The sequence below is a fragment of the Schistocerca nitens genome, chromosome 8 (assembly GCF_023898315.1).
Source record: "Schistocerca nitens isolate TAMUIC-IGC-003100 chromosome 8, iqSchNite1.1, whole genome shotgun sequence".
NCBI classification, from domain to species: Eukaryota; Metazoa; Arthropoda; class Insecta; order Orthoptera; family Acrididae; genus Schistocerca; species Schistocerca nitens.
This window is the reverse complement of record NC_064621.1, coordinates 507,648,679-507,674,430: the sequence shown is the minus strand read 5'-3', so window position 1 is coordinate 507,674,430 and position 25,752 is coordinate 507,648,679.

Sequence of the window (25,752 nt, the reverse complement as noted above, 5' to 3'; positions counted from 1 at the left end):
TGGGCACACATCTTCGATAAATTTGAGGAAATACACTAGTTTACCATGGTGTTCTTCGAAACACTTCATTTAGCACTACTCAGGCCTGGCCTGGCCTAATTTTAAGTACATCTACGAGGGCAGTTCAATAAGTAATGCAACACATTTTTTTCTGGGCCAATTTTGGTTGAAAAAATCGGAAATTTCTTGTGGAATATTTTCAAACATTCCCGCTTCGTCTCGTATAGTTTCATTGACTTCCGACAGGTGGCAGCGCTGTACGGAGCTGTTAAAATGGCGTCTGTAACGGATGTGCGTTGCAAACAACGGGCAGTGATCGAGTTTCTTTTGGCGGAAAACCAGGGCATCTCAGATATTCATAGGCGCTTGCAGAATGTCTACGGTGATCTGGCAGTGGACAAAAGCACGGTGAGTCGTTGGGCAAAGCGTGTGTCATCATCGCCGCAAGGTCAAGCAAGACTGTCTGATCTCCCGCGTGCGGGCCGGCCGTGCACAGCTGTGACTCCTGCAATGGCAGAGCGTGCGAACACACTCGTTCGAGATGATCGACGGATCACCATCAAACAACTCAGTGCTCAACTTGACATCTCTGTTGGTAGTGCTGTCACAATTGTTCACCAGTTGAGATATTCAAAGGTTTGTTCCCGCTGGGTCCCTCGTTGTCTAACCGAACACCATAAAGTGCAAAGGAGAACCATCTGTGCGGAATTGCTTGCTCGTCATGTGGCTGAGGGTGACAATTTCTTGTCAAAGATTGTTACAGGCGATGAAACATGGGTTCATCACTTCGAACCTGAAACAAAACGGCAATCAACGGAGTGGCGCCACACCCACTCCCCTACCAAGAAAAAGTTTAAAGCCATACCCTCAGCCGGTAAACTCATGGTTACAGTCTTCTGGGACGCTGAAGGGGTTATTCTGTTCGATGTCCTTCCCCATGGTCAAACGATCAACTCTGAAGTGTATTGTGCTACTCTTCAGAAATTGAAGAAACGACTTCAGCGTGTTCGTGGGCACAAAAATCAGAACGAACTTCTCCTTCTTCATGACAACGCAAAACCTCACACAAGTCTTCGCACCCGAGAGGAGCTCACAAAACTTCAGTAGACTGTTCTTCCTCATGCACCCTACAGCCCCGATCTCGCACCGTCGGATTTCCATATGTTTGGCCCAATGAAGGACGCAATCCGTGGGAGGCACTACGCGGTTGATGAAGAAGTTATTGATGCAGTACGACGTTGGCTCCGACATCGACCAGTGGAATGGTACCGTGCAGGCATACAGGCCCTCATTTCAAGGTGGCGTAAGGCCGTAGCATTGAATGGAGATTACGTTGAAAAATAGTGTTGTGTAGCTAAAAGATTGGGGAATAACCTGGTGTATTTCAATGCTGAATAAAACAACCCCTGTTTCAGAAAAAAAATGTGTTGCATTACTTATTGAACTGCCCTCGTATAACAGACGTGGATACATTGTCCTCGTCACACAAAAATCTCGTGCCGTGCGTGTTTTTGCACAGCACAAACGTCAACGTTCATCATCTCGTGACGTACAGCTACAAATATGTGGGTGATTTGCATAGGTGTGTGATTTGCAGCTATGCACCATCATGTGATAAACGTTGACGACCATGTAATGGACAAATATACATTGAACGCGACTTTTTGTATGAGGAAACGAGGACGATGTATCCACAATAGTTATATATACACTTAAAATCAGGCAAGACAGAAAGACGAGACGAGAAAGGAGAAGTAATCAGCTTATTTACAGGCTGATATAATTGACATTGGTTGTTAGTAGGCGTTTGGAACATGTGGAAAGTAAAATTCTGGTGAAACACTACAAGATCTTTATTCACACGAAGTAATGAGTGCTATCAGCTGAGCTCTCAAGTTAATTCCGTATTTCTGTATTTCCAGAAGGCTTTTTACATCGTTCCCCACGAAGGGCTGCTAATCAAATAGCATGCCTGCGGAGCATCGTCTCATTTGCTTGACTGGCTTCGTGATTTCCTGTCAGGAAGGTTACAGTTCTTAGTAACTGACGGGAAGTCGTCTAGCGCCTCCGAAGCTACATGTGGTGGTTCCTCAACGAAGTATTACTGGTCTTCTCCTGTTCTTACTCTATATAAACGATTTAGAAGACAATCTGAACAGGTCTGTTAGTTCGTTTGCAGATGATCCTATCGTTTACCATCCAGCAGAGTCATCAGAAGATTAGAACGAATATGGTATGATTTAGACAAGAAAAATTGCAATCGACCAAGAACAATAAACAAGTCACATCCTCTGCATGACTACCAAAACCAAGCGAGGTGGCGCAGAGATTAGTGCACTGGACTCAAATTCGGCTGGAAAATAATCCAAATGCCCGTTAGGCCTTCTAGGAAAATGCGGGTTTGGTCCCTTTGAAAGGGTACGGCCGATTGCCTTCCCAATCCTTTCGTAATCTGGGCTCGTGTTCTGTCTCTGATGACCTCACTGTTGTCGGGACAGTAAACTCTAATCTTTCTTCCTCCCTGCTTATGAGTACTAAAAAATTCCGTTACATTTCAGTTGCATAATAAGTCCCAAGTCTTCTGAAGTTGCCGCCTCAACAAAATTCCTAGACATTACAACCATGAATAACTTAAATTGGGAGCATCGCATAGAAGATATTCTGGGGATAGCGAAACAAGGACTGCTTTTAATTGTCAGGGCGCTTAGAAGATGCAAAAAATCTGATAAAGGGACTGCAATAGGGGATTCTTACCACTTGGTATTGGCAGATGACTTCTAAAGAATTGAAACAAGGACAGATCATTTAGCATTCTTGCAAATAAAGAGGAGAGTGTCACTAGATCTTTTCACGAAGTATTAATCACTAACTTTATCTTCCGAATACCAGATTATTTTATTAACTCACTCCTTCACAAGTAGAAATGAGCACGTTAATAAAAATAACAGAAATTAAAGCTCACACGAGAACATATACAGGGTGACAATTATTGAACGAAATAAAAAAAAAAACGAAAATTAGTTAGAAACTAAGGCGCGCACACTTTATTCTACATGTAACCGTCACTACATATATTCTGATTTAGGTTATGACACGTTCGATATGCCTGCCATCGTGGGCGATGATGTGACGCAGACGAATAGCGAAATTCTGCATGACCCGATGAAGTCTCGGAACATCGATGATGTCGATGATCTCCTGAACGGCTATTTTTAGCTCAGCAATAATTTTGGGGTTATTGCTGTACACTCTGTCTTTACTATAGCCCCACAAAAAGGAGTCGCATGTGTTCAGATCCGGAGAATGTAGCGGCCAATCGAGACCCATGCCAGTGGCTTATGGTACCCCAGAGCCGGAATGCGGTCCCAAAAGTGCTCCTCCAGGACATCAAACACTCGCCCGCTTCGATGACGTCGAGCTCCGTCTTGCACGAACCACATCTTGTCGAAATCAAGATCACTTTGGATAACGGGGATGGAATCATCTTCCAAAACCTTCACGTACTGTTCGTTAGTCACTCTGCCATCAAGGAATAACGCACCGATTATTCCGTGACTGGACTTTGCACACTACACAGTCGCTCGTTGAGGGTGAAGGGACTTTTCGATCGCGAAATGCGGAATTTCAGTCTCGCAAATGGGCCAGTTTTGCTTATTGACGAACCCATCCAAATGAAAGTGGACTTCTTCGCTGAACCAAACCATACAGCTCATACTAATTCCCATCTTGCAACGCGGCCAACCGTGCGGTTTGAACATCCTAACACAAACCGTTCAGAAGTTGTGACGATTTTATTTCATAGAGTTGAATAATTGTCACCCTGTAGGTACTGATTTTTCTCGCGTGCTATTCGATAGTGGAGCTTTCGAGTAATAGTCAAAAAGTGTTCTATGGAACCTCTGCCAAAGAATAAAGCGTCAGTTGCCGAGTAAGCATGTACATGTACGGGGTTTGGGCAAAAAATGGGGACATCACGCAAAAATACGTGATGAAAAGAAATACATTTTCTACCCAAACCTGCAAGTTCCGCTGTTGTATTTGACCACTAGCCGCACATGTGCAGTTACCTCAGTATATCAGTCAGTCATGGCCACAATAGTGTTTTGTATAATCTTGTGTGCATTATGTCAGAGCTAAGTTAATTGAATGAAGGCAAATTGTTGTTGCTCGTATAGGTGACTCTTCCGTAACCAAGGAAACCATAGTGTTAGGTGTTTCAAGAGGCACCGTATCGAATATTTATACCGCATACAGGGAAAGCAGGAAAACATCATCCATTAAGACACTATGCGGACGAAAATGTCTGCTGAATGAACGCGGAAGATGGTGATGAAAAATAAGAGGACGGCAGCTACAGAAGTCACTGGAGAACTCAATGTCGCACTTGCGAACTCTGTCAGCACAAAAAGTGATATGGAAGGAGCTCCAGCGATGCAAATACCAATAACAGGAAAACACAAAACCTGGGCTATAGGGCTACAGAAGAAAATCATTTGGTTGGATGAGTCTTGTTTCATACTATCTGCAAATTCTGGCGTGTTTACGTCCCGAGAGGGAAAGATGGCGGGAGTTTGGTGATGATTTTAACAGCCATATCGTGGTATTCCATGGGCCCATGGTTACTCAGAAAGGTCGCATTATTGACAAGGGGGATGTAACCATTTTGGCTGATCAGGTCTATCCAGTGTAAATTTTTTGTTGCCCAATGGTGATGCTGTGTTCCAAGACGACAAGGTCTCTGTTCACACAGCTCACTTCGTCCAGGACTGTTTTTATAAGCGCGAAGCTGAATTTTTTGCATCTCCCCTGGTGAGCACGAGCATCATATCTCAATATTACTGAGCCTTTGTAGTCTACTTTGGAGAGAAGGGTGCATGATCACTATCCACCTCCATCATTGTTAACTGGACTTGTCACTATTCTGCAGAAAGAATGGTGGTGGTGGTGATTAGTGTTTAACGTCCCGTCGACAACGAGGTCATTAGAGACGGAGCGCAAGCTCGGCTTAGGGAAGGATTGGGAAGGAAATCGGCCGTACCCTTTCAAAGGAACCATCCCGGTATTTGCCTGAAATGATTTAGGGAAATCACGGAAAACCTAAATCAGGATGGCCGGAGACGGGATTGAACCGTCGTTCTCCCGAATGCGAGCAGAAAGAATGCCATAAGGTTCCCTTGAAAACCATATACTAACCATACTTATCCATTCCTAGACGATTTGAAGCTGTTTTTAATGCCAACAGAGCTCCTACATGTGAGGTGACAGGCGAGTTGTGGCGCTCTGAAAATATTCCAAGTTCAGGGTAGGCGTGGCCACACTGGGGCCTCTCGGCAGGCCGCAGCTTGTCGGCGGCCGCATGGTACCGAAAGTTAGCTGGGCTCTAGGCCGGACCGTGTGGCTGGGAATTCCATGGTGAAGCTGTGTTGATGAAAGAGTGCCAAAGATGGCGGACTCTGTGAAATCTTAATGGCAGACATTTCACAGATGTGAATCTTTAGGTTTTGGCGGCGCAAAGACTGTTCCATTAAGTTTCGGGTGTGCAGCCGCAAGACTCACTCTGAAGATGGCTAGACGATATACAGCCGAAATATTAGAAGACGAAGGAGATTTCTTGCGGCTGCACACCCGAAACTTAATGGAACATTTCACAGTGGGTATAGAAATTAATAGTAGCCAGGTGAATCATGATACCTCAATAACAAACATGTACATTACCGTTATTTGCACGACGATTCTCGTGGTGCAATCAGATTTTCAAAATTTTTATTAGTTTAAAGTTTAGTATCTGATGATAAATTATACAAGTAACACCCAGCAACGAATTTCCAAAATCTAAAGGGTTCATCCGATTTTCTCGATGGATATGTCTTTAGAAAGCTATTAGTGTAAACCTAAATTGGTATAAATTACAGGCATGTAACTTGAATAGTACATGAGCTATTGGAGTTCAAAGTGGCCGATTACTATTAATCGCGTCCGGCCGTAAGTACTCCACAGTTCCACGAAAAAACGGTAGCAGCATGCTTATTGTGGTGTCACCGCCAGACACCACACTTGCTAGGTGGTAGCCTTTAAATCGGCCGCGCTCCGTTAGTATACGTCGGACCCGCGTGTCGCCACTGTCAGTGATTGCAGACCGAGCGCCGCCACACTGCAGGTCTAGAGAGACGTCCTGGCACTCGCCCCAGTTGTACAGCCGACGTTCATAGCAATAGTTCACTGACAATTACGCTCTCATTTGCCGAGACGAAAGTTAGCATAGCCTTCAGCTACGTCATTTGCTACGACCTAGCAAGGCGCCATTACCAGTTTATATAGAGATTGTTATTAATTTATCAACAAGAGCGATGTTCTCCAATTATGGAATAAAGTTAGGTAATACATCAACTACGTACTTTATTTACTACTATAAATTCCCTTAACTGTTCCAGACCTCACGCCAGTCTGCGTGAGCTTAACGCATGCCTTTCGGCATCCTCGCATAGTGACTTGGCTGTCTTGCCAAGTCACAACACTTATAAATATATTTATTCGTCTATGTCTTTCATTGTATCTGATATATACTATTCATGAAGAAAATACTCAATTATTTACTGTGTTTTAGAAAGCACAGAGACATTAGGCTACTGGCTTACATCTGTTCTATTCCTTTGATACATGTTTATCTAATTTGTTTATGTATTTAATAATGTCAGTTAGTGGTCCAGCTGTAGGAATATTTATTTAATTTCAAGTTATTTAAATGTAAATCCAGTATTTAGAATGTGTTTCATTATTTTTGTGAGTGTGCATTGGCTTGGAGACATGGAGGGAGCGCTCTAGCCAATCACAGCGCTCGTTACTACAGCGGGCGACTACTCATGTCAATGGAGAGGGAGTTCTGGACAGTATAGGAGAGGACATGGGGGAGGGTGCTGGACAGTAAGGGGCAACGGATACACGGTCGCAGGAGAGACTTGGCGAGTGGAAGAGTTGGCGCGTGGTCGCGGGAGATAAAAATATTTCGTAATGCCGACTTGAGCACTTGTGAGATTTCCATGGCTTCTGCAGTGAAGACGTAGTATGCATTTAGAAGTGAATAATTCACGAGCTATGTTGTTGTTGATAACTAATTACGTGAAACAGAAATCTATTGTTTCCCTGTTGTTCAACTTAAACCGTATTTTATTTAATTGCTGGACCATCAACAGCAATACGTGTTTTGCAGTAATAAAGGACATTCTTAAAGGTACTTCTGCTACCGTATTCATCAATTGAAGTCGTTAAAACAGTACCAGCAGAATTTATTGAATTGCAATCTTTCATTTATAAATGTCTATGTTACGTTCAAAATTCGCAATTGCCGAGTGACAGGAACCTTCGACCATTCGATTCATGTTTATATTCATATTTTATACTGTAGACAGCAGTATTTGGCTTGTAATGCAGCAACTACGTATCCCAGCCCCTAGACAACGAAACTAGCCAAAACCTTTTAATATTTCAACTCTGAGTCTGAGGGTACGTAATTGAGGGCCAACACATCACATCATTTTATTAATTGAAAGCTCGCATACACCGTGTTACGCTTCGTAATATGTCGTTTTTTTTGTACTTCCGTATTTTTGTCCAACCACTGTGGATGTAGAATATTCAGTATCCGGAAGAACGGCAGTTCAGTTCTTCGACCAGCGACCCTGATATAAATTTTTCGTGATCCACATTATTCTCTACCCTTAAAAAAAATCCTTTCCTGCTTGTACTATCGTTAGCTTTGCATATTTAAGTATGCCACTCTATTTTCTTGATTCTTTTTATCAGTTCTCCTTTGAGGTAACCGTAATATCTTTTCTACCATGAAACAACCAGAAATTAATTTTTATTGCTTCACCGGAATAACAATGTAAGTTATATTTCATAAATCACTTAAGCTATAGAAACAAGGTTTGCGGCAAACAATACTATGTAAAATGTACTCTGTGAAATGCAGTAACACTGCTCTTCTTGCAAAGAAACTGCTCGCTGTTCTCTCGAATGTAAAGGCGAAATCAGATGGCACAGTGCAGTCTCGGGTCCACTTCTTACTAAACTTAACAGAACAGGGGGAAAAAAATCTGTGCAGTGGCACTCTACTAAATTTCCTAGCTTGTTCTGGGGTGTTGCACAGTTATTAATCTGTACGTTATCGTTCCTACTGTTCATCAAATTCCTTTGAAAACTAGCATGTACCATTTTTTTTAAAAAAAGTAGTGTCTCCATACGTAGTCTTTCCCCTCGTTTTCCTATCTTTTACAAGTAAGGCAATCTTTCGGACTTCCTCGCTCCATGTCCATATTTGGTGGTACTCTGTGACATCCCAGCGACTCGTTGTTGCTTCATTCCTGCGTTTCTGATGGAACTCGTATGTGGTTTCCATTAATATCGTGTCGTTTCGCATCAGCACACACAAATTTCCAAAGGCCGGCTTCTGATTTTCAAGTAATGTAGCTACAAAATTGGTACAACAACTACAAAAACTTGCAGATTATCGGCACTTATTGGCAGGACTGCCAGATGAGCATTACAAAAATAAAGATAATGTCATTGCAAAAACAAAGGAAGAAATCAGGGGTACAGTTTAAACAATCGGTGATCAGGTACTGTTATCATTCTCAGCTGTAGAGAATCTGGAAGTTTCAGCATGATTCGAGATAGAACACCTACATAAATCGAGTTGTGGGAAAGGCAAGTGTCAACCTGAGATGTGACATAATAATAAAGAAGTTACCCACGAAGGAGGCCGTGACAAAACCCTCGAAGATTTATGTGTAGTACAGGGTGATTCAAAAAGAATACCACAACTTTAGGAATTTAAAACTCTGCAACGACAAAAGGCAGAGCTAAGCACTATCTGTCGGCGAATTAAGGGAGCTATAAAGTTTCATTTAGCTGTACATTTGTTCGCTTGAGGCGCAGTTGACTAGGCGTCAGCGTCAGTTGATGCTAAGATGGCGACCGCTCAACAGAAAGCTTTTTGTGTTATTGAGTACGGCAATGTATGTATATGGGGCACTGAGAATCCGCGGGAAACAACTCAGTATGAACGTGACTCGCCTAAGGTGAACGTTTTCTGTGCCATTTCAGCCAATAAAGTTTTTGGTCCCTTTTTCTTCGAAGGTGCTACTGTAACTGGACTACAGTATCTGGAGATGTTAGAGAATTGGCTGTTCCCTCAGCTCGAACAAGAAGCACAACAATTTATATTTCAGCAGGATGGAGCGCCACCACATTGGCACTTATCTGTCCGTAACTACCTGAACGTCAACTACCCGAGGCGATGGATCGGCCGCCAGGCAGCCCGTGACAGAGCACTTCATCACTGGCCTCCAAGAAGCCCTGATCTTACACCCTGCGATTTTTTCTTATAGGGGTATGTTAAGGATATGATGTTTCGGCCACCTCTCCCAGCCACCATTGATGATTTGAAACGAGAAATAACAGCAGCTATCCAAATTGTTACGCCTGATATGCTACAGAGAGTGTGGAACGAGTTGGAGTATCGGGTTGATATTGCTCGTGTGTCTGGAGGGGGCCATATTGAACATCTCTGAACTTGTTTTTGAATGAAAAAAAACCTTTTTAAATACTCTTTGTAATGATGTATAACAGAAGGTTATATTATGTTTCTTTCATTAAATACACATTTTTAAAGTTGTGGTATTCTTTTTGAATCACCCTGTATTTTCTTTCGATCTGCGACCCTGATTAGGTTGATTTAAAGAAAGACACAAAAAGGATTCGATGATTCGCAATTCTTAGGGGTTTCTCCGGCCACCATGAGACTGTCACAGAAAAGTTTATTTAGTCAGTTAATTAGTTAGTCAGTTATTTGTTCCATAGGTGACATTGTACGATATACCATAATGAAGTGGAATGAGCAAGCTTACAGAGTATTAACTGGTATTTAAATACGGTTGCTTACTGACCTTTTACAAATGAGCTCAAGTAATAGAAAACAATATTTAGTTCACTCGTAAAAACACAAGTAGATGTGCAAACTGTTTACACTAAATAAAATACAAGTTTCGGAATAAAATTTATGTTATGAAATAGGAGAAATGGCGCAGAAGAACGTATTCATCTTACATTCAAATCTGCCTTTGCTAAATTTCGGGTCTTTAATCATTGGATAAACGATCAAAGATGTTGGTATCAACATCATTCATCCTGTACGGATCTAAAATCATTTTAATACCAAGTAATGAAGGTACGGTTTTTTCTTTTGTATTGTGATTATGGATGTATTTATTCCTTCTGGACGCTAATGATTATTTGCAAATAATTTCACGAGGGAAAATGTATAGTATGTGTGATTAAAATATCTAACGTTTTAAACAACGGTCTACAAAATGAGTATCACGCTACGACACACTTTAGTACAATGAATTACCCCAGTAAGCTATTAATTGTGACATTAATGAAAGAAAGTAAGCACAGCAGGTTTTCTTTCAGATTTATAACTATATCCAAGCCCTGAAATATCACGAAGATCAAGAGTGGCTGAAATGAGTTATTTCAGACTCTCTAAAACAGTTTAAATAACCATCCAGCAGATTAGAATATTATTTCACGCTTACTAGCTTCAGCTCATGCTTTAAATTTGTCACTGCTATTGTACTTTATGACGTGCAGACGTACTTAAAATGTGTACAAGTACTTAAAATTAAGAGACAAATCATTTACAGAAAATCTGTCAGTAATACTTCGAAAGACATTATTTTTAATTTGCTCTGTTGCTGTGTGTTTACTGTGGCGTCAACTTCAAACACTACACAGAAGGCACTGTCTACCTCTGAAATTATTATTCTAAAATTTCGGAGGACCATGTTCAAATTAGTCTACAGAGACAATACTTTCTCCAACTTAATTCGCAAATAATGATCACGATAGTAAAATTATGGCATTTCTGGCTCATACAGAGATACACAAAACTTTCTTGCGTATACCATTTGTGAGTGCTGCAGGAAGGGGATAAAATTGTTATGGTGCCATGTTTGCCCTCCAGTACATGCCATATGGTGGTTAGCAGAGTATAGATAAAGACATAAGCTACTGTAATTTTATGATTTAGATAGGGCTTCGGATTATACTATGACATGGAGTACTTGTGTAGATAATTTTAGAAGGGAGAGAAGGAGAATGAGAGGTACAGACCAATGCAGACCAATGACATAGTGATTAAGAGCAAATTCATAAGCAGTTACATCTGTGTGAAGAGACTAGAAGAGGATAAAAACACTGAAAAATACGAACAGTCCCTTGGGCTGAATGAAGAAGACAGATAGCATTTGCCACCAGACTGTTAATGCAAGTAATGAAATTTTAAACAAACATTATCTCAAAAAAAGTCATAGAAAATCTGAACACATTACGATGAATGACTCAGATTTTTACACAATAATTCGTACTAAAAGACTATCTACGTTACTGCGAAAAACATTGTTACGTTGAATCATCACTTCTTCTCAAATACAGCTAAAAACTAAAGAGGTAATTGCCCTGTTGCTACTGAGATTTAAAACGACAACTAGATAGCAATTCCCCTGCTGTGATTTATTGAAGAAATTCGTATAACCCTGCTTCAGACTTAGTAATTAAATATCCGCACAATTTCAGATGCGTCCGCCAAGTCAGAAGCAAAGGCTAACAGGCACCCAAGACAAAAAGTAAATCATGTTGCGTCACTTGAGTTGTGGACAGCCCGGTGACAGATGAATGTCGTTGGTGCATTTCCAATGGCATCGTTTTTTACCTGCTCACAGCGAAACAATGAAGTCTCCAAAGCCAAGATGTTCATTTGTTGGTCGAGACGCAGAATCCTTTATCGAATCGTCCATTAAGAGAACTGGAATACCTAGATAGCAGATGTGTGATAGTCGCGATTCACATACAATTTTTATAGCTCACGTTTTATGCTGCATATGTAACATTACTTCTTCATAACCTTAAAATACCGACGTAAATCGACAAAAATATTTAGTATCAGATAATAGACGGTTTAAGAGATACACAGAAAAAGGAGAAACAGTTATTTTTCAGGGCTTACATTACAATGGTGAAAAGAATCATACTTAAAATAAGAAATAACAAAAAGCTTCACTTACTTTGGTCCAGAAAGATGTTTATTGTTCTGAAAGACACATTTTCAGTAACTTGCCGGCAGCCATAAAAATTTTTAGTACTAATAGTTGCCCCTAAAGGATTTATTTGTGGACAATTTCTTCTACTCTACTGATGAATTTCTTAGTAGAACGAAGTAATGTGTATATATCACTTCATCTTCTTTCTGAAATGTTTCTGCTTATGCAGACCGTTCATAGGGCCTCTTCCAAACTTCTTTTTTCACCCACAGTCTATCATTTATTTCCCCTCCCACTACAGCCTTTGTTTTACATAATACTTCAGCTCGTTTCTTCATCTTGTTCGTGATCTTCCAGTTGTCTTCGTCCATATTCTGTTCTTTCTAGGGCCCTTATCGGAAGTATTTCTGGTCCCTTTCTTCTAACGTGGCCAAACCATTCATGCCTATTTTATTCACCATGGCTTCTTTGAGGGGCTTGATCTGCAGGGTGTTTTGTATTGTTTCGTATCAAATAATGAGAGTATTAGTACAATGTGATATTTGTACTAATTCTTTGCTATAATGCGATCATTTTAAATAAGTGTTACAAAACGATTTTTCTACGTGATATTGCATGATGGGTACAAAAGCCTGAGAATTGTCATATGAACCTCACTGTATTGATAATTTACATGTTTTGTGACAAGTTATTTGTTATCTTTTAAATAAAAATATGTTTCAGATATTTTTTTGATTTCTGATTCTTGAGGACAGTTTCATTTGGTATCTGCGAAAGGTACATTAATATATTGTTTTTCTTTGTAATCAGATACGATGTGTTCTTCTGACATGTTCCGCATACTGGAGGGTCTCCTCGCTATGGATCTATTGGAACGAAAAGTAAATCTAATGTAATCTAGAAGGCTCTTTCTTCCGTAGAGCTTTCGAACGATATTCTCTACTTCACTTGTTGTCAAACAAGCGATAAGCCTAAAAGTTTTATGCTGAGCGGTCAGCCATCTTGGCTGTTATGCGGACGAGCTGGTTCAACTCCCGAAACTACAAAGGATATTTCCTTGTTGGGATGGCTGGAACCGGGTGTTCTCATCTTCGTGAGACGAACTGAGGACCTACTTGAATGAGAAGTAGCGGCTCCAAGACCTGGAGAGCTGACGGCGGCTGGGAGAGGAGCTTTGTCACTCCATGATACTTCGTTCATAGGCAGAGGGTGACGCTGCTGATGGCCGCTATCGCATCGGCATCCTGATCAGAATCCTAAGTTTGTCGTAGAAACAAACAAATCGTATTGAGGAAAAGATCACAACTTTTTGTTTTTCATTACCATCACTCCTTTAATAAGATATCAATACTATAACAAAAATATTGAAATATATGGACTATAACTGGATTGAATTTACTTCCTATTGTTAAACTTCGAGTGTGTCTGTGTTGCTGTCTTGAACAATGCAGTGATGTAATTATGAAACACTATCTGATAAAGATGAGTCGCTAAAACTATTTCAGAGTGTGTAACTGTTTTCTTAATTAAATTTTGCGAAAACAATTAGAAAACGTAAATCTGTACACCAAATGAGCTGTCCTGTGAAACTTTATTGTGCAGTGCAGTGGACACGGCTACGATCTGTAACGTCAGAGTACGTGACTCGCAGTTGCAACACACAAAGCTAACAGAATAAAAATGGTGCATTAAATCACGAAACGAATTTTGAGAGAATAAATAACCACAATGTTTTTATGAAAGTTCTGTTTGATTTTATGCAAGTAAACTGACTAAAAAAAATTCGGACACCAAATGATATACACGCGAATGTAACACTACACTGTAAGAATAAATCTGTTTGGCAAGGAAATGTAATCTAAATTAAACTTTATCTACTGAACCAGAATTACTTTTGGAATTCAGTGCTAACTGTGAATGATTTCACTACTTTCTGACTGTGGTGTAAAACTGGCCCTAAATAATTTTATGAGGTTTACATGTGGCAACGGAAACTTCGTACTGCTAGAAGAGATGAACATAAAAAATACAACGCAGCAGTAAGAAAGCTAAATGGAAAGAAAACCTTGGGCAATGCACTACAAGGAGATGCGACTATACGAAGCACATTAACCTTTAATTTTGCACAGCTGTCTTCCTCGCAGTGCATAGCACAATCAGAAAAAAATTAAATTCTTTCTCGAAGAAACGGTGGAGGAATTTGAAACTGCTAAATGACTCAAAAGAAACTAACCTTTATGAAGCTGTATTCCGCAAACAGAAACACATACTTAGAAAATTACAATTATATTTGCAAAAATTACTTTCTATAACAAATATTACTCTGCCATGAAATTAATTGTTAAGTTGGTAAAGGACTGGTAAATGATTCAAATGGCTCTGAGCACTATGAGACTTAACATCTGAGGCCATCAGCCCCCTAGACTTAGAACTACTTAAACCTAACTAACCTAAGGACGTCACACACATCCATGACGCAGACAGGATTCGAACCTGCGACCGTAGCAGCAGCGTGGTTCCGGACTGAAGCGCCTAGAACCGCTCGGCCACAGCGGCCGGCTTCACGACCAAAGATCTGGTCAAAATAAAATGCAAAATTCAGCAACTTAGGACAGTCACACAGAGGAAGTCTCTCTCTCTCTCTCTCTCTTTCTCTCTCTCTCTCACTCACTCTCTCTCGCTCAACAACTCAGTCTGTCTCTCTCTCTTCTTCACTAGCTTTCAGCAAACCTTCCACGGGGTGTACACGATATTGCAGTGGCTGTGTTGTTAAGAAGAATGATGCACGTTTCTGCCACAGCCGTTATGAAATACTTGAAATGAATTCGCTGTTAAAGCGACTGCTCGTGTAAAGCTGGAAATCCGAGTTCCAGTCCCGGCCCACCACACATTTTCGTTGACGTCATTCCATTATCCAGCTGATGGTTGATCGTATTCGCGACTGCGAATACATCTCACGTATTTCATAACGACTGTAGTCGCCAAAGTGCCTCTTCTTTCGGACATGCATAAAAAAATTAACAAAACTTTTTAAAATAATTTTATTTATTTATTTACGTAATGTCGGGTAGCAACTTCCAATTAAAATGTCCTCCCCTGTACGGGAATTACATAATGTGTGTAGTAGTACAGGTTGTGACGTAGGAACGACGACGCAAGGAATTTTGAGTTTGGCCATGAGTTGTGCAAGGATAGCCAAGGCGGTTGAGGCAACCGCCTGCGTAAAGCGGGAAATCCGGGTTCGACTCCCAGCCCGCACAAATTTTCATTGTCGTCATTCCCTTATACAGCTGAGAATTGTTCGTATTCACAACTACGAATACATTTCATGTATTCCACAAGGTGTGTCTTGCATTCGATGTGCCATATCTTGTGTTTAATCAAAAAACTACCAAGTTCTACAGTGAGGTGACGAAAGTCATGGGATTCTTCCTAATATCGTGTCAGACCTACTTTGGCCCGGCGCGGTGCTGCAACGACACGTGGCATGGACTCAACACGTCGTTGGGAGTCCCCTGCAGAAATATTGAACCAGCTGCCTCTATAGCCGTCCATAATTGCGAATGTATTGCCGGTGTAGGATTTTGTGCACGAACTGGCCTCTCGATTATGTCCCATGAATGTACCATGAATTTTATGTCAGGGGTAGCCAAATTATTCGCTCGAACTCTCCAGAATGTTCTTCAAGCCAATCGCGAACAACTGTAGTCGGTCACATGGTGCACTGTCATCCATAGACATTCTTTCGTTGTGTGGGAACATGAAGCCCATGAATGGCTGCAAATGGTCTCCAGGTAGCCGACCATAACCGCTTCCAGTCAATGTATGGTTCAGATGGACCAGAGGGCCTAGTCCATTCCATGTAAACACAGCCTACTCCATTATGGAGCCACTAACAGCTTGCACACTTACTTGTTGACACCTTGGAAGCGTGGCTTCGTGGGGTCTGCATCACACACGAACTCTGCCCTCAGCTCTTACCAACTGCAGTCGGGAGTTTAGCTGACCAGACCACTGTTTTCCGGTCATCTAGCGTCCAAGCGGTATGGTCACGAGCCCAACAGAGGTGCTGTAGGCGATGTTGTGCTATTGACAAAGGCATTCACGACAATCATTTGCTGCCATAGCCCATTAACGCCAAATATCGCCGCACTGTCCGAACTGATTCTTTCATCGTACGTCTGACATACTCTCTGCGGTTATTTCACGCAGTGTTGCTTGTCTCTTAGAACTGACAACTCTATGCAAACGCCGTTGCTCTCGGTCATTACTGAAGGCCATCGGCCACTGTGTTGTCCCTAGTGAGAGGTTATGCCTGAAATTTGGTATTCTCGGTCACTCTTGAGACTGTGAATCTCGGAATATTGAATTCCCTAACGGTTTCCAAAGTGTAACGTCCCTTGCGTCCAGCGCCAACCACCATTCTGCGTTCAGTCTGTTAATTCCCTTTCTATGTCTGTTAATTCCCGTCGTGCGACCGTAATCAAGTCGGACATAAATATGATCGTTTAGCATTGTCGGCCGGCAGGTCCCATTCGTGTTCGGCCGCCAAGTGCAAGTCTTATTTCAGTCGGCGCCACATTGGGCCACTTTCGGACGAGGACTCACAATTCAACAAGAACCGATATTTTGATCAGACAGAATGGGGATATTATAAGCGAGACGGAGCAGTTCAAATTTCTAGGCGTTCGGATAGATAGTAAGCTGTTGTGGAAAGCCCATGTCCAGGATCTTGTTCAGAAACTAAATGCTGCTTTATTCACCATTAGAACAGTATCTGAAATAAGTGACACTTCAACACGAAAAGTAGTCTACTTCGCATATTTTCATACGCTTATGTCGTATGGTATTATTTTTTGGGGTTATTCTTCTGATTCAAAAAGGGTATTTTTGGCTCAAAAACGGGCTGTTCGAGCTATATGTGGTGTAAGTTCGAAAATGTCTTGTCGACCCCTATTCAATAATCTGGAAATTCTGACATTGCCCTCATAGTATATATTTTCTTTAATGTCGTTTGTTGTTTGCAATATTAGCCTATTCCCAAGAGTTAGCAGCTTTCACTCAGTTAATACTAGGCAGAAATCCAATCTGCATGTGGAATGCACTTCCTTGACTCTTGTGCAGAAAGGAGTGCAGTATTCTGCTGCATCCATTTTCAATAAGCTACCACAAGAACTCAAAAATCTTAGTAGTAGCCCAAACTCTTTTAAGTCTAAACTGAAGAGTTTCCTCATGGCTCACTCCTTCTATTCTGTAGAGGAGCTCCTGGAAGATCTAAAAATTAAGCAAATTCCAGTGTTACATTGTCTTTATTTAAACTTACTTGTCACCTGAATATGTTTTTTATATTTCATTTTACCTGTTTCTAATATCGTGTTATAATTTCATGTATTGACTCGTTCCATGACCATGGAGACTTCTCCTTAATTTGGTCCCACGGAACAATAAATAAATAAATAAATAAATAAATAAAAACAACACAACACCCACGCCCCGAGCAGAGAAAATCCCCAAGCCCGCCGGGAATCGAAACCGGGTACACTGCATGGGAGGGAGGCACGTTACGACCCAGCTAACCATACGGACAAGTCGGAAATATTTTCACATGAATCACCTGAGAACAAATGACAGCTTCGCCAATTCACTGCCCTTTTGTAGCTTGTGTATACGATATTACCGGCGTCTGTATACGTGCATATCGTTATACCATGAGTTTTTAGCACCTCAGTGTATGTTAAGAGCAACTGTCACATTTTATGATGCTCATATTTCCGCTCCACATATGTATAACATTTAGAGTGGAGTGAAAATATATTCAAAAATATAAATACGTGGAAACATTTACAAATCAGTAATACAATAAGCTCAACTGGCAAAAAATTAGTCACCCCTAAAGAAATCATTACAAGCGTAATTTAATACCGTGTAATTCCACTTAATAACCGCCTGGATTCGGTTAACGAATCCACAAGGTTTTGCAGGTACGTAGCAACCACGTTAAGCCATTCGCTAGGGACTGGATTGCGCCGTTCCACCAAATTCGGAGATACCAATGTCGATGTTTTACACTCTGTTCCGATATATCCCACAGATTTTGCATTGGGTTCAAGTCAGGTGCTTTTGCAGTGCAATGGAGATGTTTAGGTTGTTGGGGGGGGGGGGGGGGATGTGTGCAGGGAAGCAGTCAGATATTCTTCCAGCCCGGTGAACTTCACCGTTATTGTATTTGTGTGCCTGTGTGAGCAATGGCCTCTTGCGAGGTGACCGACCGCAAATGTTTACTGCATGCTGTTCCCGTCTCATTCTTCTTTCACTAAGAGGTTGTGCTGGAGCTTCATTCACTACCTGTAGAAATTCTTGTCGAGTCTGGCGGCGATTTTGATTCACCAGCCGTGAAACACGCCTCCGGTTCCTCGCATTAAGAATTTATTTCGGACCACCACTGCTTGTAGACATGTTGAACAATCCTCAGCGAAACACCAACAAATCCAGCGACTTCACATTCCGTATAGCAATAGGTACGACCAGACGCGATTGTCCCCTTATGTCACTCTGTCACATCTTTAAATTTACTCATGTTGAAGTGCAATATCCGATCGAAAAAATGCCTCACTTACCGCTACTACCTTATGCTCAGGTAGAAGCACTGCGCGTCTGGGCCAGGTTGAGCACCTGACTCTTATCACTCTTCCATCTATAAAGGCTTAGAGCTTCATATGTGAGTGCAGTTTGGGCTGACTAATTTTTCTCCGGGGAGCATATCCTCTGAGGACATTTGCTTGAGCCTAGACACGGTTTTGTATATAAAAAAGTCAAAAAGTAAAGGGACTTTTGGGAGAAAGAATAGTTATTCTAATGACAAAAAACTGAATCATACATTATTTTTCTACATAACCTCCCTGCGTTTCAACGCACTTTGTCCACCGTTTCGCACGTTTTTTGATTCCGTCGGAAGAAAAGTTTTTTGGTTGCCAGTTTTGCACCGCATCAGTGACTTCTGCATCAATTGCATATCTTCTTCCACTGAGCGCTTCCTTCAATGGTTCAAACATAAGAAAATCGCTTGGAGCCAGGATTGTATGACGGATGTTCCAGGATATCAAATCCAAACTCCTTTATTGTTTAGGCCGTCCGTTGGGCAGACTGTCACAGAGCATTATCTTGCTTCAGGAGCTCACCTTTTCGCAGTTTTCCTCGACGTTTGGATCGGATTGCAGGTTTCAGTTTAGTTCGCAACAGATCATAGTAGTTCTCACTATTCACAGTTTCGCCTCTTGGGGTGAAATGAACGGCCGTCACACATTCCATGTCCCACAACAATGTTAGTATAATCTTAACAGCTGATGGCTGACGTTTAAATTTCTTAGCTTCTGGTCATGATGTGTGTTTCCAAACCATGCTCACCGATTTACTTCCCGGTTCGTCCACAGGAACAATTTGTTGTAAAAATCCATCTCCCTCGAGATAACTGGCCAAATGTTTACGAGAGACGTCCCTCCTTTGCGCGTTATGCTGCGGTGACCATTCTTTCGGTACCCACCTCGCACACACTTTTTAGCCTATCGTGTAAAAGAGAATACTCTGAACCATGACTGCTTTGTAAAGTACTAGCGATTTCGTCCCCTGTGATTCGTCTATTTTCCATCAACATATCCTCAACTACTTCCAAATTGTCCTCCTTGTTAGATCTTACTAGGCAATAAACAGCTGTCACCATACTACACTCCTGGAAATTGAAATAAGAACACCGTGAATTCATTGTCCCAGGAAGGGGAAACTTTATTGACACATTCCTGGGGTCAGATACATCACATGATCACACTGACAGAACCACGGGCACATGTTGTTGTTGTTGTGGTCTTCAGTCCTGAGACTGGTTTGATGCAGCTCTCCATGCTACTCTATCCTGTGCAAGCTTCTTCATCTCCCAGTACCTACTGCAACCTACATCCTTCTGAATCTGCTTAGTGTATTGATCTCTTGGTCTCCCTCTACGATTTTTACCCTCCACGCTGCCCTCCAATGCTAAATTTGTGATCCCTTGATGCCTCAAAACATGTCCTACCAACCGATCCCTTCTTCTAGTCAAGTTGTGCCACAAACTTCTCTTCTCCCCAATCCTATTCAATACCTCCTCATTAGTTACGTGATCTACCCACCTTATCTTCAGCATTCTTCTGTAGCACCACATTTCGAAAGCTTCTATTCTCTTCTTGTCCAAACTGGTTATCGTCCATGTTTCACTTCCATACATGGCTACACTCCATACAAATACTTTCAGAAACGACTTCCTGACACTTAAATATATACTCGATGTTAACAAATTTCTCTTCTTCAGAAACGATTTCCTTGCCATTGCCAGTCTACATTTTATATCCTCTCTACTTCGACCATCATCAGTTATTTTACTCCCTAAGTAGCAAAACTCCTTTACTACTTTAAGTGTCTCATTTCCTAATCTAATCCCCTCAGCATCAGCCGATTTAATTTGACTACATTCCATTATCCTCGTTTTGCTTTTGTTGATGTTCATCTTATATCCTCCTTTCAAGACACTGTCCATTCCGTTCAACTGCTCTTCCAAGTCCTTTGCTGTCTCTGACAGAATTACAATGTCATCGGCGAACCTCAAAGTTTTTACTTCTTCTCCCTGAATTTTAATACCTACTCCGAATTTTTCTTTTTTTTCCTTTACTGCTTGCTCAATATACAGATTGAATAACATCGGGGAGAGGCTACAACCCTGTCTCACTCCTTTCCCAACCACTGCTTCCCTTTCATGCCCCTCGACTCTTATAACTGCCATCTGGTTACTGTACAAATTGTAAATAGCCTTTCGCTCCCTGTATTTTACCCCTGACACCTTCAGAATTTGAAAGAGAGTATTCCAGTTAACGTTGTCAAAAGCTTTCTCTAAGTCTACAAATGCTAGAAACGTAGGTTTGCCTTTTCTTAATCTTTCTTCTAAGATAAGTCGTAAGGTTAGTATTGCCTCACGTGTTCCAACATTTCTACGGAATCCAAACTGATCTTCCCTAAGGTCCGCTTCTACCAGTTTTTCCATTCGTCTGTAAAGAATTCGCGTTAGTATTTTGCAGCTGTGACTTATTAAACTGATAGTTCGGTAATTTTCACATCTGTCAACACCTGCTTTCTTTGGGATAGGAATTATTATATTCTTCGTGAAGTCTGAGGGTATTTCACCTGTCTCATACATCTTGCTCACCAGATGGTAGAGTTTTGTCAGGACTGGCTCTCCCAAGGCCGTCAGTAGTTCTAATGGAATGTTGTCTACTCCCGGGGCCTTGTTTCGACTCAGGTCTTTCAGTGCTCTGTCAAACTCTTCACAGCCGGCCGCGGTGGTCTAGCGGTTCTGGCGCTGCAGTCCGGAACCGCGGGACTGCTACGGTCGCAGGTTCGAATCCTGCCTCGGGCGTGGGTGTGTGTGATGTCCTTAGGTTAGTTAGGTTTAAGTAGTTCTAAGTTCTAGGGGACTTATGACCTAAGATGTTGAGTCCCATAGTGCTCAGAGCCATTTGAACCATCAAACTCTTCACGCAGTATCTTATCTCCCATTTCATCTTCATCTACATCCTCTTCCATTTCCATAATACTGTCCTCAAGTACATCGCCCTTGTATAAACCCTCTATATACTCCTTCCACCTTTCTGCTTTCCCTTCTTTGCTTAGAACTGGGTTGCCATCTGAGCTCTTGATATTCATATAAGTGGTTCTCTTCTCTCCAAAGGTCTCTTTAATTTTCCTGTAGGCAGTATCTGTCTTACCCCTAGTGAGACAAGCCTCTACATCCTTACATTTGTCCTCTAGCCATCCCTGCTTAGCCATTTTGCACTTTCTGTCGATCTCATTTTTGAGACGTTTGTATTCCCTTTTGCCTGCTTCATTTACTGCATTTTTATATTTTCTCCTTTCATCAATTAAATTCAATATTTCTTCTGTTACCCAAGGATTTCTGTTAGCCCTCGTCTTTTTACCTACTTGATCGTCTGGTGCCTTCACTACTTCATCCCTCAGAGCTACCCATTCTTCTTCTACTGTATTTCTTTCCCCCATTCCTGTCAATTGTTCCCTTATGCTCTCCCTGAAACTCTCTACAACCTCTGGTTCTTTCAGTTTATCCAGGTCCCATCTCCTTAAATTCCCACCTGTTTGCAGTTTCTTCAGTTTCAATCTGCAGTTCATAACCAATAGATTGTGGTCAGAATCCACATCTGCCCCTGGAAATGTCTTACAATTTAAAACCTGGTTCCTAAATCTCTGTCTTACCATTATATAATCTATCTGATACCTATTAGTATCTCCAGGATTCTTCCAGGTATACAACCTTCTTTTATGATTCTTGAACCAAGTGTTAGGTATGATTATGCTCTGTGCAAAATTCTACAAGGCGGCTTCCTCTTTCATTTCTTCCCCCCAATCCATATTCACCTACTATGTTTCCTTCTCTCCCTTTTCCTACTGACGAATTCCAGTCACCCATGACTATTAAATTTTCGTTTCCCTTCACTACCTGAATAATTTCTTTTATCTCGTCATACATTTCATCAATTTCTTCATCATCTGCAGAGCTAGTTGGCATATAAACTTGTACTACTGTAGTAGGCATGGGCTTTGTGTCTATCTTGGCCACAGGCACATAGACACAGGCAACAGAGCATGCACAATGTCGGCACTAGTACAGTGTATATCCACCTTTCGCAGCAATGCAGGCTGCTATTCTCCCATGGAGACGATCGTAGAGATGCTGGATGTAGTCCTGTGGAACGGCTTGCCATGCCATTTCCACCTGGCGCCTCAGTTGGACCAGCGTTCGTGCTGGACGTGCAGACCGCGGGAGACGACGCTTCAGCCAGTCCCAAACATGCTCAATGGGGGACAGATCCGGAGATCTTGCTGGCCAGGGTAGTTGACTTACACCTTCTAGAGCACGTTGGGTGGCACGGGATACATGCGGACGTGCATTGTCCTGGTGGAACAGCAAGTTCCCTTGCCGGTCTAGGAATGGTAGAACGATGGGTTCGATGACGGTTTGGATGTACCGTGCACTATTCAGTGTCCCCTCGACGATCACCAGTGGTGTACGGCCAGTGTAGGAGATCGCTCCCCACACCATGATGCCGGGTGTTGGCCCTGTGTGCCTCGGTCGTATGCAGTCCTGATTGTGGCGCTCACCTGCACGGCGCCAAACACGCATACGACCATCATTGGCACCAAGGCAGAAGCGACTCTCATCGCTGAAGACGACACGTCTCCATTCGTCCCTCCATTCACGCCTGTCGCGACACCACTGGAGGCGGGCTGCACGATGTTGGGGCGTGAGCGGAAGACGGCCTAACGGTGTGCGGGACCGTAGCCCAGCTTCATGGAGACGGTTGCGAATGGTCCTCGCCGATACCCCAGGAGCAACAGTGTCCCTAATTTGCTGGGAAGTGGCGGTGCGGTCCCCTACGGCACTGCGTAGGACCCTACGGTCTTGGCGTGCATCCGTGCGTCGCTGCGGTCCGGTCCCAGGTCGACGGGCACGTGCACCTTCCGCCGACCACTGGCGACAACATCGATGTACTGTGGAGACCTCACGCCCCACGTGTTGAGCAATTCGGCGGTACGTCCACCCGGCCTCCCGCATGCCCACTATACGCCCTCGCTCAAAGTCCGTCAACTGCACATACGGTTCACGTCCACGCTGTCGCGGCATGCTACCAGTGTTAAAGACTGCGATGGAGCTCCGTATGCCACGGCAAACTGGCTGACACTGACGGCGGCGGTGCACAAATGCTGCGCAGCTAGCGCCATTCGACGGCAAACACCGCGGTTCCTGGTGTGTCCGCTGTGCCGTGCGTGTGATCATTGCTTGTACAGCCCTCTCGCAGTGTCCGGAGCAAGTATGGTGGGTCTGACACACCGGTGTCAATGTGTTCTTTTTTCCATTTCCAGGAGTGTATGTTTGCATTCGACGAATAATTTCCCCGGTTTAACACCTTTCGCAGAAGCAAAGCGAATTATTGCCCTCATTTCCGCCCTTGTGCAGATCGACAATGGAGCTGCTATGTTTCACGGTCTGCTACAATAGAACGACTAGAGCGGGAATAAGAGTGACACGTTATATAAAATTTCTGCAGACGACAATACTTCATCCCTGGATACTAACAGTGTTACCAACCCCTACGGCGAGAAACTGCAAAAGTCCCTTTACTTTTTGACTTCCCGTCGTAAGTGGGCAAGTAGAGTGAGTCGTCGTTACTTACGGGCGTGTGTGGCTGATGTGTTGTCGGCTATCCTGTGGTTCTGAGACAGCGCTCCCAGAAACTTAATTCCTTCCTTCTTTCCCTCATTGATAGGCAGCCCAATCCGTATTCAGGTAGCACACTTCCCGGAGGCCAATATAACCTTATTCTATTTACATCGAGTGTCTTTTATCTGCGGCGATTATCTCGCAGAGGTGGTGTCAGTATAATATTTCAAAGCCGAGATTACACAAGGAATACACAGTTGGATGCTTAAATATTCAAGCATCGAACCGCAAGAAGGACTATCGGACATAGACTGGAAGATGAAGATATCACAAGGTGACATCATTATGAATGCAGGGATCTGACTGAAAAGTCTAAAACTAATTCGACAAAAGGCTGAGAAGTCTATAGAAGTCAAAATTATAATTGTACTGTGAGTTAACGAGCATTTCGCTCTCATTTAAGTATATGACCGAAAGAATAAGCCTTCAGGATTTGCGAAACGAACCCTGTCGTCGAGGATCGCGTGCCACAAAGGGCGCAGCTTCACCATGGGATGGGGAAATTCACAGCCGTCTATTGTGTATTGAGGCCTAAGCGCTGTAGTGTGCGAGTGAGACAGACGAGAACCTATGTCATAGTGAAACCCAGGGAAGCATAGTAGTGTTAAATATGGTGGACCTAAGATCGGCCATAAAGGGAAACATTTATGAAAACTATTTAATTCTCTGGTAATTCAGTGAATTAAGCCACAGTTATTTTAATCTAGGATCCTTCATAAATTTTCATGGTGATGCAAATAAAGCTTGAATATTGATCATATGTTTAATACTTTAGGATTTACTGTTAAAGTGAAATTGACAAGTTTTGTAATAAAGACCTGAATGCTAAAATCTGAAAGCTTGGTCGATCTTAACGCTCGACATTTCATATAGAAACGCATCATTAAAATGACAAACATTGCAAATATCAACTCTGTAACTTCATTTGTTTAAAAGATATAGTAAATTTAAATTATCTGTATTTTCAGTTAAGCATGAGATCATCATTTACTCCACACAAAACACATTGAACGATGACAGCATGACACCTTATTTATTCTTTAGGTAACAGAATATTTGTTGTAAAGTTTAGTGCATAATAGTTACTTTCGTTCTTTATTTATTTATCAGAAAGCACATTGGTGCAAGGCTACTGGCCGTGGCATTCAAAGCTAAGAAGGAAATTGTATTAGTTGTATGTAAAGGAATTTAACGTTTATTATGTAATGGATATTATTGTTACTTTATTTAGAACGTGAAAGTGGTCAAGCTTTGATTATTTAAATATGTTAAAATGTAAAATGATGTAGAATAAGCTGTAGCCAATGAGATTGACGGCTTCAGGAAAGGGAACTCCACAAG